This window comes from Aulostomus chinensis, chromosome 23, assembly GCF_037954235.1.
Source record: "Aulostomus chinensis isolate RoL2024-O1b breed Wild chromosome 23, RoL_Achi_v1.0, whole genome shotgun sequence".
In the NCBI taxonomy this organism is placed as follows: Eukaryota; Metazoa; Chordata; class Actinopteri; order Syngnathiformes; family Aulostomidae; genus Aulostomus; species Aulostomus chinensis.
Window position 1 is genome coordinate 9664158 of NC_141342.1, and position 14384 is coordinate 9678541.

The following is a 14384-nucleotide window of genomic DNA, read 5'->3' on the forward strand; positions in this document are numbered from 1 at the left end:
CTGCAGTTACCAACTCACGCTACACTGTCTCCAGCCGCACGATGCAATACTAGAACATTCATTGTCATAATGTGGGCTCAATTCTACAAATTATAGGAGAATAGAATTAATAGGTTACTTTTTTTTTCAATCCAACCATTACATTACAACACTTTTAATTATGAGACTTGCTTATGCTTGTTTAAAACGTAGCCTTAAAATTTAAATAAATTCAAATGCAATATAAAATGTTAATTTTTATAAATTACTGTAATTAAACCACTTTGTGTCGACCATATAAAGAAATAAAGATTTTTTTGTTGGATTGATGCAAGATCTGATTTTTTTCCCTCGGGTTTTACGATAGATGCGTAGAAGGAGTGACACATTTTTGATATACATTTTTTAAAAAAAAAAACAGATTCTTGTAGATCCAAGGATCCGTGTGTGTGTGTGTGTGTGTGTGTGTGTGTGTGTGTGTGTGTGTGTGTTTTGCTGGAAACGAATGTAGACCATCAAAAAGGTGCAAGTAAGCGCACTCGGACCTGTCAGTGGCGACTATGTGTTGCTACAGACAGGCAAAGGGTCGTGGGGGGTCACAGCCGAGGAGCATGCTGGGATATGTCCGTAATAAGCTGCGTGGCACTCGGAAGTGATTTTAGCCGACAGTCGAGGCCACAAACGGCAAGTTTACTCGATTCGGATGGCAGGCTCTGGATGCTGGCAGCACAGGCGTGAGCATGAGACGCATACCACCCGCTTTCATAATTGCATCGCAGACAATTAAGGCGCAAATTAAGTAGAATAAGTAGAGGAGCTGGGGAACAGTCCGAGGGTTAGATAGGGGAGCAGGTTGTATCCTAACAACCTGGAGAGAAAACACTCACAAATTGCACATTGGGATAAATCGGTGTTTCTCCACGTGAGGCCTGTTCCTTTTTGAAAATCATTTCTGAAATCAGGCTGATTAAATGTGAACGCCGTGAACATGTGTTTTCTAATGTAGCCCTTCAGCGGCTTGAGTGGGATTAGGACGGAAGTTACCATTTTTCATCTTCTAAAATGTTTTAATTTAGAGAAACTGCTCAGTTTGCTTTTTGAGAACACACTGAGCGAACATACTGACTGTTGTGAGAGCTTTTCACTACCAGTTGATTGTTTGGTAAGACAGAGGCGGAGCTGACAGGACAAGGAGGTGGGGGGAGAAGGGTTGGGGGGCTGCGAGGAGACTCCCCCCCCCCCCCCCCCCCATTCATCCACCCCCACGAACACACACCCACACACCTCCCCTCAGCCCCTGCTGTACTGGGATGGCCTGAGAGAGAATCCCCCACCGTATAGCGAGAAGGCACCCAGCTACGAAATACAATATAAACACAATTAAATGCAGTCTCCGCTGTGATTTACCGCGATAAATGATAAATTGGTCGTCCTCCTCACACTGTGGGATCTCTGAATCTGCAATAATAAGCAGAATCGTTATGTAAAATATGCATAAACCAACATTTACCAAATTTAATCCGGGAGGGGCAACTGTTTCCCTGTACCTTTGTCAGGAACTTCCTTCAAATAGTCCATGTGTTTAAGGTCAAACCAGGTTAAATTGCCACATTGTTACCCTGAGAGAAGATGCCCCGGCACAATAAAAATGTATCCCCGGTTTTTGCATATTGTGAGAATGCTGAATAATTTTGTCTCTGGCGTGAAATTAGTACATGGCAAAAAAAAAAGGTTCAGCAGTAAACACTGTAAACAATAATTACAAACAACAAGAGCCTCTGGAGCAGGGAGACGGCTCCTCCACACACTTTATAAACCTATCAATCTATTCACAGTCCCTCGTGTGCGTTTGCTTTGGTGACTTTGCAAATAAATGGGAGTATAAACCACTTTTATACAGAGTTTTTGTTGAAAATGTACTCGGATATTGCATGAAGTATCAGTGACGCAAGGTGCATTTAAATGTCATCAAGGAGAAAAGTGTATTATACGTCTGCGGGGGGGGGGGGGCGATTTATTAGGTTTAATCTCGAGTTATGAAATCCCATAAATCTGTTCATATTTAAACATTTAGAGTTTAAAGCCAGAGCTTGTAGATATACATGAGCAATGTTTAATTTACAGCAAAACCAAGCGGCTTTTTCTCATCCAAAACACTTAATACTATTTTGTCCTTCACAATAAAAGATATCAATTAAATTGTATAAATCTATTATACGTAGTCATGTTTATTGAATTCACTTCCCTCATAGTGCTGTTTCGTCATCGGGGAGGAAAAAAAAGAAAAAAAGAAAAGCTAATTAAAATTCCAGCACTCATTTAAATCTAAATGTCACGCACAGAACAAACTCTCATAATTTATCCATCTTTATGATTTTTTCATAAAATATCAATAATAGCCAGTATATGACTTCATGCCACCACTTCTGAGTTGCATTTTTAAAATGATGTGTATTCATTTAGGGTGAGACATTTTCGCGATCACCTGGCTGGAGCGTAAACACGTGGAGGGTCGAACTGCTGAAACTGCTTCTGTGACTCATATTCACAGCAAATATGGCAGTAAGTGGTATCACACTGATGCCAGATACGAGCTCCCCAAGAGCCCGAAGGAGAAATGAAAACCCCGATGACATCTGAGCATTCACTGTAGTCAATGGGTTAAAGTACATACATATTTCAAAAACAGTTACCCCCCCCCCCCCCAAAAAAAAAAATCAATCGGGCTCTCAGACATTCTCACCTTTCTGAGGGTGTAAACCAACAAGCCCACTATTCATTTGTGGACATATATCTTCACGTTCCCTTTTAGCCTGAAATCGTCTCAAACAAGGCTTTATTACCTCGCCGTGCTGTAACACACTAATTTAATGGAATAGAGAAATCAATGCTGCATTGTGCTCCATTTTTTTCCCCTCCTACTATTAGAGACACGTACCGGTATGATGGTACTGGTGTGTTAAAACTGGGGGGGGGGGGGTGAATTGTAATCTGCAAAAGTGAACGCGACTTACACTTTGCTGGAGTCACAAATTCAAATTTGGTTTATTTATTTGGTACAAATCCTCAAAATTTTAAAAGAAACCTACTCATACACAAATCAAATACTACAATTGTAAATGGAAGAGCTTAATTAAGGTGGAAGTCTGATTGCAGTTTAGAACACTTAAAATTTAGGTTTTGATGGTGATGTAAGTATACGCCCAAGAGCGAGAGCTGTGGATCATGGAAAAATATTGATTTTGCAGTGGCTTGAAGAAAGACAGACACACGCACACGCACCCCCCCCCCCCCCCCATCCATTCCTCTTGATTCCATTAATCTCTCAGAGCGGTGTAAGATACTGGAGGGTTAGTGTAACATTGTGCAGCTCTAATATATTCCAGCCCTCACTTTGCCTGTGGCATCCATATGTTTAATTCCACTACAAATGTTTTGACAGCAAATGAAATTCCTTTCTTTCTTTCTTTTTTCTACATTATGCTGGGGTTTTGTGAAAAGAAAGCTAGGGTTGGGTTTTTTTTTTACTTTCTCTGCTTCTAGAGAGAGCTTTGTGTGTGTGTGTGTGTGTGTGTGTGTGTGTGTGTGTGTGTGTGTGTGTGTGTGTGTGTGTGTGTGTGTGTGTGTTTGAAAAAGAAGCACAGTGATGCTTTATTTAATTGGTTGTGGACCACCTGGAGTTTTAACATTTCCCCTGGCTGATTTCAGACTCCCTCAGGTCAACTACACAATTGATGTTGAGCTAAAAAAAAAATAAAAAAAAAATAGATGAAATTTGTCATTTGCAGTCGTGCCCTGAATTAATGTTTGTGAATTATATTTTTAAATTTATTAGGAAAAACAAGTCCTGTTGTTTTTTTATGTCATGCTTCAAAATATGAATAAAGAATTGAAAGGCATTCTACTTGTGGAACATGTAATCCTTTTTCCTCCATCTCACCACAGACACACACACACACACACACACACATACACACACAAATAAACCAAGGGTGTATTTAAAAGGCATCCACTCACACAAAGCACACAATAAACACAAGCACATGACCTGCAGGTGTGTGTATGACACTGGACACCATCTGCAAGACACTACTCTCTCTGTGTTAGTCTCACTCTCTCCCTCACTCACTCACGCACATACACACACAAACACACACTCTGACACATACACACTCACAGAGTAAATGTGTCGTCCAGGCAGGAAGGAGGCTTATGAGGTCACCAGGACAGAAAGAGGAGGAGAGACTAGTGGACTGGAGAGAGTGATAGAAAGCAAGGGGCTGTGTATGTGTGTGTGTGTGTGTGTGTGTGTGTGTGTGTGTGTGTGTGTAGCAAGAGGTTTCTAACGTGTTCTTCCGGTGCAGGGTGACCCATTCATCATTCTCACTGGTGGGTTTACTTTGCCAGTGATAGGGAAAGCTACAAGGAGCAGCGCTACAGGGAGAATTGATGTGTGTGTGTGTGTGTGTGTGTGTGTGTGTGTGTGTGTGTGTGTGTGTGTGAGTGTGTGTGTGTGTCTTGGAGGAGGGGCACAACAAGTGAGAATGCAACCGATGTCCATACCAGATGTGAAGGTGTGTGCATTAGCCGGTATGTGAGTGTGTGTGTTTTTTATGTGGCAGGGTGTCACAGGGTCAGATTAGCTCCTCCCTCTCACCCAAACTGTCATACATGTCATATGCGACCCTTTACTCTCCCTTCCTGCTTTCTCCCCCATACTCACCCATATAAAATTGGAAAAAACATACATGCACACCACACAAAGCTGAGCTTCCACTTAACTACAGTCCTCTCTAGCGAGCGCACAAACCTGCACATGTATGCTGGACACACACGTACGTCACTTAAAGGTGGCGTTGTTTAAAATGACATCACACTACGCAAGTGTGGGCGTATGGGTTCAGCATGAGGTCAGGTGACATAACAGATGATCCCGTCACGGTCTCAAGCGAACTGCTGCTGCCGTGACAACAACCAAATATGCAACAGGCCCATCAGGAGAAAGATGAGGAGGTCAAAGGCTGGACGAGGAGGACAGATGAGGAGTCACATCCTCAGCCCGTGTAAACTTCAACCACCTTCGCACCTCCTCCTCGCGCTCCAGGCTCAAGTCTGTGAAGAGCAAATTCTGAATTAGCTCAACTGGAACGCCTGCTGACCTCTGACCTGCAAGATCAGCTGGCCTCATGTTGAGGGAAGCATCTCCAAGGATGAGCCACAGCCTCCCCTACTGGCCGTATATCAAAATACACTCAAATGAAGGGGGCTGATGTCTGAATCAACATCTGAATTTGATTAACTAAACCAATTAAAGGATCCATATGATTAAAAGTCAGCAGAGGAGGTGAGACATGATGGAAAGCATCTTTTTTATCATTAAAGGAGACCTTGCTTAAGGGTGAGAGGGGAGACACTAAGGCGGGGTCACCGTGGTAACTGAGAATTGGGAACACCTGTGGGAATCTGGGATTCATCACATCATATCAATGATACAAGCTCACTGTCAATGTGCACGCAAGGTTCTCTCCTCCTTTTCACTACAAACACACACACACACACACACTCACTTTCCTCTGACATTGTTTGGGGTCACTCAGAGGGGGACTGAAATCAGTTTCAAATGTTCACATTATTTATTATTGGGTATCATCTCACTGTACAAATCCCTTACAGATGTTAGCCTCTGGTGCATGCCTGAGTGTGTGTGTATATGAGCTAGAAATGTTACAAAGCGCAGGACATTTTTAAAAGGATGTTAGTGATTGGCAAGGTAGTGGGGTTTGGGGGGTTGTGTGTGTGTGTGTGTGTGTGTGTGTGTGTGTGTGTGTGTGTGTGTGTGTGTGTGTGTGATGGTTGATGGAGCATTTCTCTGTGTGCAGGTATATTTCTGTCAATGCGCGGGGGGGGGGGGGGGGGGGTCCTGACTGACGGGAGAAGAAATAAGGGAGGGTCTTTAAGTGGCAGCCTTTTTGTTTTTGAATGCACCAAGTTCAGGGGTCCCATAACATTGAGCATGAAGAGAGAGTGGATCATCTCATTACCACACCGTCAGCGGACGCCCAGCAGCCAGGATGACGCACATGTCGCTCCGGTGTGTGATCGGCCCCTGCGAGTTCCATTTGAGAGAACCTACACTGAATGTAGTGTCTCAAGGTAACGTCAGAATGTGAACATGAGTCAGGGTCACAGAAAGACGAATAAACTCAAAGCAAAAATGCAAAGGCTTGACTTTCACTTAAATTGTCATTGCTCTGCTGGATGATCAGTGGTAAATGATTTGTATATCATATGAAGCCATCTTTGATTATGTAAACAAACTTAAGAATCAAGGAGGGTAATATAACATCCTGGGTGTTACCTGATACTGAGGGCAAGTCTACATTTAGGCAGTCAAGGGAAGTTTACATGCAGTAATTGAAACTTACACAGGCACATTTCACAGAGTAACTTTAGCTAAATAAAGGACAAAATATAGAAAATATATTTGTAATTAATTTTTTTTTAAATAAAGTAATTTAATTCCTTAAGGTATAAAGAACACCTTGTAAATAAGTCAAATTACAGAAAAAATATTTAAATAAAAAAAAACATCTAAAAACTTCCTTTCTAGTGTTAATTTAATTTAGCCTCAGTTGCATTTTGGGTTAAATTAGGGGGAAATTAGTCTAAAATCCTGATGCTGTTGCTGACTTCATGTATAATATTTTGTGCCTAATAAATGATTTTTTTATTTTCCAGATACATGATCTTACATTTTTAGAGGAATAAAACCATTTCAAAGTCCACTGAGTAATGATGGAAATCTGTTACAAAATAATAATAAAAAAGCTATTTCTCTCAGCTAATGACATTAATTATGTTGGCTTTTAATAATAGCATTAATGCTTAATTAATACTAAGTATTAATGCTGCCTGTTTGGTTCAAATTATCAACATTTTTAAATAAACAAAAATGTGGACAATCTCAAATGTAACGGGTAAAATGGAGACTTTTAGTTGTACTTGTTAAAGCAAATGAAAGAACAGCTTCACGTGGACTGGGTCACATTAGAAACTAGTCCGGTGAAAGTATAAATAAAGACAGTGTGATTCTCCTGACGAGCTGCAGTCTGTCTGCGCTCTGATAGCAATGAAACTCTCTGTAAAGGTCAGCACTGAACTCAGTAGGAGAAGAGATGCTCTGTTGAGGACTGGCTGGTCACCGGCCTCGCCTCGGGACAGAGGGTCAGCTCCATCGCAGCCTGGATGGGACTACTGACCTTTCTGATGTCGGAGCAGGGGTCTGTGTGTGTGTGTGTGTGTGTGTGTGTGTGTGTGTGTGTGGCCTGAGGGAGGATTAAAGCGAGGTCATATATAAATGTGCCCACATGTTGAGAAGAAGATACATTTTGCCTACGCACTTTGTCTTGAGGTGGAGGGAGTTTTAATATCAGTAAATATCACGAAGAAATATACATAAATATAGAGGAGGAGGAGGAGGAGGAGGAGGAGGAGGAGGAGGAGGAGGGGTCTGGGGTACTTAGTAAGAACCTGGGTTTACCGTTTTTGGCCCACAGCTTGGCACAAGTTAAATGGACGAAAGTAAATAAAAGTGGCCATTATGTGTGGGCTCCAGTAAATAGCTGCTCTCTTGTCTCTCTGGGCTTCAAAAAGAGGGGCGGAAGATGTGATCACGAGGAAAGCCCGTGTCTTTTCTTCTCTGTGCCACTACAGAGGGGGTCCGGCTCTCCTCCCCTTGTCCCCCCCTCCCTTGTGCTTCTTCTCTACCCCCATTTCTCTTCTCTCCCCTTTTCAGCTTATACTCTCTCTGCTTCCTGCCTCTCTCTCCTGTCCACTTCTGTCATCCCTCTCTCCGTCCTCACCCTCTCACCGTCTCCCTGCCGCCGCTCCTCTCTGACGTTAAACCCCTCGCTTTTCCCACCCCGTGTTTCTCAAACATGCAGGAAGGGTGAGATCAATGGTGTCTGCGGAGAGGGAGTTACGCAGCTGAATTTCGATGAGAACAGAAGAAAGGAAGAGGAAGGGAGAACAAGTAGAGGCGGGGAAGGCATGTGAAAAGAGAGAGAAGGAAGAAGGATAGTATATCCTTCAAGGAAAAAAAAAAGAAATGGGAGGAATGTGGAAAGCTCTGTAGAGGGCTTCACAAGCGCGCGCGTGCGTGTGTGTGTGTGTGTGTGTGTGTGTGTGTGTGTGTGTGTGTGTGTGTGTGTGTGTGTGTGTGTATGCATGTGCGCCTCACAAGACTTGAATGTTCACTAGTGCAGTTTGAGGTTACTGAACTGAGATAACATCCGGAACTGTGAGCATCGGCCTATAATTTGTGCTGACAAGGGAGTGCCTGTGTGTCGTATTTGATGGGATTGAGGAGATATTACGGGGAATCTGCTGTGTTTGCATGGACACACACACAAACACACACACACACACACACACACACACACCAGTGGCATGACAGATGAGTGCTTCTAAATTTTGCTTTTTTTTAAAGAGATTTTTTGTCAAGCTTTTTCATTTTGGGTATGTAAAGTGTCCTTGGGCTATGTGAAATGCCATTAAAACTAAATTTATTACAATAATTATTAAAATAGCAAGAGCCTGGAGGAAGAAAAACAGCACCAGTAAGTGGAGATTTCTATCTGAATGGGGTTTTTTTTATTATTATTCTGATGGTATGTGAACATGTATTGAAAAACTGAGGCCTTGAATGTAACCTATGATTTTAAACTTTCATCCTGAACATCCTCAGCGTATTCATTTAGCGTCCTACATATTTTGGGAATCACAGATTTCACCAATTCATGGGGATTATTTCTCCAGAGAAATGTAAGAAGCCAGCAAGACACTTAATTACTAAATAACAGTGAAATATCTCAACAGTTTGACCACTGTAAATTTCATTGAAATCAGTTATATTGAGACAGCAGTGGAATTCTGGACAAAATTCCATATTTTTCTTATTTGAGTGAATCGTTTAAACGCCATTGAAAATAACATTTGAGCAACCTCAAGTGCAACAAAAAGACAAAGTTGTTATGTAAATGAGCTTTGCACATCCCAAACCTTTGCGTTCACTTCCTCTGCCGACCATGAGACATTCTGCAACTCTAAGATTCACAGAAGAGCCACGAAAAGGATGTGAAAGCATTTAAATGTCACTTACAGTGGAAAACTACTTTGGGGAATCTGGAAATGATCATCGAAGATGAAGGCTAGTGTGGCCCATCGCTCACTCCGCCAACCTTTAGACCCCTTCACCCCACCACCCGCAGGTCAAATCACATCTCTTGTGTGTGATTCTTTTGTTACGGAGAAACATTTTTGCGCACGGGTTATACATATGTTGTGTGCATTTAAATAACATACATGTCTCTGCTGGATAATAAAAGACTGAAGAGGTTGAGGCTGCTGCCTATTTTATGTCTGTATGTAATGAATCAGCAGAGCAATGAAAAAACAGGAATGACCCTAATATTCATTGGCTAAGGACCTGGCTGTTCATGTGGTAAGTGCCACTCCTAAAATCCTAATGATGCTGCTGGCACCAGAGAGCCATATAAAGGAAGCAGCGCTTCAAATGAAAAGCCTGTTTCTGGCTGAGCAGCCTCAGACAGCTACGGAGAAAGGAGCAGTGGAGGAGAACCTGGGATAACACCATCTCTCCTGGCTCTGAACTTTGCACGGGCTAGAACGGCGTCAATTAATGGGAGATATATGGGCCGGGCCCATTTCCACCACTTTACTGAGTCCCCTTCAGTTGCAGCCCACTTGGACTGTAAATTATCATTCCCCATTTAAGGTTTGCAGCAGTGTGGAGTCGCCACTGAGTCCCTCCTCTGTCTTGGTTCGAATCTGAAGGAATTCCCACCCTCTGTGCGCCAAACCCCTAAACTTTGCAAACCGTAGCTATGGAGCATGCAGCTGCACGCCCACGTGGACACTCTCACTAGCAAACATTGATTTAAACACACACAAATGTACACAAATGTTCGTATATGGTTTATAAAATCCCCTGCAGCTATACATCATTGGTAACAGGTAGAGAGTTTAGCATTCACACACACACACACACACACACACACACACACACACACACACACACACACACACACACACACACACACACACAAACACACTCACACACAGGCTGTAGATCATCGAGGTGGGCAGGGACGTCAGCACTCCCATACACAGTGAGCCTTATTGCAGATTTAATAGAGGAAAGCCAGCATGAATCCCCACAGTCATTCTGTTCCACTCAAACACACCATTCACAACACACTGGCCCTGTGTGTGTGTTCAGACACACAAGTGTGCATACTGTACATTATGTACTTCAGTACTGTATGTGTGTATGTGTTTGTGTGTGTGTGTGTGTGTGTGTGTGTGTGTGTACACTCACCAGCCACTTCATTAGGTACAATCTAGTGTGATCCAGCGCATTCATCCATATACCTACATGAGAGAGGCAGAATATTAGAAACGCCTTCAACAACACACCGCCACCCACCACGCCGTCACAAACACAAACTATCAATTCAAAATGGAAACTACATTTTGAAGTGGTAGAATTCACACAGAGCTGTTGTGTTGGAATTCATTACATCCACCAGCGGTGAAGTGGTCAGTGAGTGTATAAAGATACCGCTAACATTTATATATGGCGCTAAGTATTCCAGTGAAACACGCGCATCTGTATTAGAGCCAGACCGATACTATCAGCTGATATTGCATCACAGATATATCAGGCAGGGAGGAGATATCTGATCGGGAATATCAGAACTCCGTGCAGATAACTGACATTATTTACATATCAGCCAACTTCAGGCACAGATCGTTTACAGGAATGATTTCGCTGATCCACAGACTGAATTCCATTCCATAGCTTGTGTTGCGCCATGAAACCTCGGTAATGCAAGGCGATCCGGACAAATTTCAATTCAATTTCTGAGGAGTACGTTTAAATTGCATGCGTTTTTGGATATTTTTGCATTCTTAGAAGAAGTAGTGTTGTGGGGTTTACTACAATCTTGCGATGGAACTTTAAACATGCTAATAATGAGAATATCAGCAGATATAAATCCAAATCAAAAAGGAGTTATATATGGATACAGATTTAAAGGTATAATTCCAGCTGGTGTTTTTTTTTTTTCCCCACTTTTCCAGCCAGAGCTGGATCAGCTCTGTAACAAGAGGAGATTTTTTTTTAATCAAGCATAAGTCTCTGTATGGTTCCACTCACCGGGCGTCCAAACGATAATCTGCAATAAAGTTCTTGCTAGACATCCATGTGCTCCAGTTACTTAAATTAAATTCCCTGTTTATTATTTCAGTGAACTGATGTCGTTTGCGACAAAAAACATTTATTGTTGAACAATTAATGATCCCGATTCCATTTCTTCGTCATAAATTAAAGGTAACTACATTTAAAGGACAAAAATATAAAAAGAATATTGGCTGATGTATGGTTTTGGGATCTGTTTTACTCAATAGTAGTGGTATCAGCTATATGTGATACAGTTCAATGCACCTAAGTTATCATTTAGGATTATCATTTTTTTGTTAAACTGTAAATAATCCTGTGCCTATTACATATCTTAGTGTTTGATGTTATTTTAGGGGTAATGGGGAAAAAAATCAAATATTTATTTTAGCTGATATGACAAAATAAGTTTGGCCATGGTTTGGACATGTTGTTATGGTCATACCGCATTCCAGCAGGTATCTGTTGCTGACATCCAATTGTGTGTGTGTGTGTGTGTGTGTGTGTGTGTGTGTGTGTGTGTGTGCGTGTGTGCGTGCGTGCGTGCGCGCTTGTGGTGGGATACAGGCAGTATTGACCCATCAGTATCGCTCTGTCACCTCTCCTCTTTATGAGTCTGGCCTTTTAAAACAAACTGGATTTATGGTTAGTTTGAGCGCTATCTCAGACTCTGTGTGTGTGTGTGTGTGTGTGTGTGTGTGTGTGTGTGTGTGTGTGTGTGTGTGTGTGTGAAAGAGAGAGACCAAGAGGGCGCAGATGATTTTTCCCAAAATTCTTTCCCCAAACACAACTGAATGTAGAAAATTTGTCTCATCTGCTGTCAAAAGAGGAATTAAAGACATAAACGGTGCCTGTCCAACCCTGCAGCGCGAGATCGAAAGATTAGGAGGTATTTCAAATAGTAGAGGAGGCAACAAGGATTTACTCCTGAATTATTCTGCAAAGTATTCTACTGATGTAAAAACTTTATTGGAGTGTCTGTCCCTCTCTGAGTTTACATAAAGAGTAACAAATTAAGAGATAAAATCATCAAAAAAACGCATGCAGCTGTTGTTACTGAGCTTTAATTTACATCAGATACTGAAAAAGGAAATTATATTCACAGTCGTAAATGTTTCAAACTCAGAATAGAATAAAATACTTTTTTGTGTTCACACTGAGAAAATAATAGCGTCGAAACGTTCATGCCACAGTAACATGTTTACTTTGGAGGTAAACTATTGGAGTTGTGATGTTTACATGTGTTGACCTAAAACCAGGTTATCTGACAAAGACCAGAATTCCTCCTGCATGTAAACATGGTGATTAATGTCGATATTAACACATAAACACACGGCGCGCACGCACGCAGAGCTAAGCAGCGCAGATGGCCACTTGGCATCCCTCTCGACGGTGCAAAAATCCCACGTCATCTTAAAAATGTTCTGCTTCCAAATTGATTTCACAGTGCGAGAACCCCCCCTGGAGATTAACAAAGTACATTCCACTTCCACTCTCTATAAGAAGCACACACACACACAGGTTGCTGTTTTGTTTTTTTTCGGAGGGTTTTTTTTTTTGTGTGTGTTGCTTTAACTGCAGATAAGCAGACGAGGAGCATTTTCTTGAGACTATACACCCTTTATCTGTGATTCTAGGGCTATGTAATTGTGGATGGAGTCTAATGTGTGGTCCATTTGCTTCATTAATGGGGCAGACGCAAGCCGTTCAGCCAAGAAAACGTCTATTGTTCCCTTTACCTTCCCGTTTTTAATGTGCAGCATTAGTCCAGCAGTTGTTAGTGCTAGACCGTAGTGCTTTGGTGCTGGTCAAATGACAAAGTCTTAATAGAATAGAGTGGGATGGGCAGGACAAAGGTAGGCAATGTTCAGCTGGATGCAGCCAATTTCTGTGTGAGAGGCCTGCCTAAAAACCCTATTCATAGGCCGTCTAATGCTGGTGTGTAATTAAATGTGATTACTGGAGCAGAGGGCTTCTCTCTCCCTCTCTGAAGGCCACACACAGGACTGCAGGCTGTGTGTGTGTGTGTGTGTGTGTGTGTGTGTGTGTGTGTGTGTGTGTGTGTGTGTGTGTGCGCTCATTAAGGAGCCGCTAACAGATGTACACAAGCAAGGCATACCTTAAAAATCTCGCTCTTTCCCTGACACTCAAACACAAACACAAGTAAAAATTATTTATCTCTGAAATGTCAGCTGTAAAAGCTGTTGGGAAAGCTGGGAAAGAGCGGGATTGGATATGAAAGGCTCATGGGTGGTTTGGTTTTTGTTTTTTTGGTTTTTTTTCTTCAATCATTTGGGTGAAATTAAAACATGACTTGGAGTTGCAAAGTTTTCACCTGACAATTTACATCCAAGTCTTTCCAAAAAGCACAAAAACACGCAAAGTAAATAAAAATCAAGGCATCTTGTCTGTGATGATCATAAGTCAAACACCCAGAAATACAAACAAAAATCAATTACGGTTTCCATCCACTCACTCACTCTCACACGCATGCACGCACACACCTTGTCTGGGCGGCTCTCTGGTCTAGTTTCCTGGGCAGACACAGTCCCCTGGTGCTCATGGGAAATAGTGAGCATGCCAGGCTCCACAAAGGCATCCTTTCAGTCGCCCGCATGCTTGACCTGTGCAGGGTCAGTGCTCTGCTTTGTGCCCCGTGACCCCTGAGTGACCTGGGGTCACAGTGAGGGCCCGGGGTCAAATCCAGATGCCTGCATTTAATTTTGCCCCAAATGGGTTATCCGTCCAAATCTGCCCTAAAATTTGCCCGCCACCCCACCCTGCCCCACCCAATAACCCACGACTACTTCCACACATGACTGAGCCTCACAGAAGAACATGGCTACTCTGCCGTCTAATTGGACTACTGTGGAGTGAAGCTCACACTCCAGCTCTCTCTGACACACACACACACACACACACACACAAACACACACACACACACACACGTATATACAAACAGGCCTGACCCCTGTAACTGCACTAATACCCCATCCCATGGCCTTGGGTCTATCTTGAGGGATTAGGTGCAGAAAGACACACATACAAGCGCACAGATACACACACTTAAGCGCAGCAAGCCTGGCCAAGAGTCTACCTTGAGGGATTAGGTGCAGAGAGACAGGACCCTCCAGCCAATCAACCG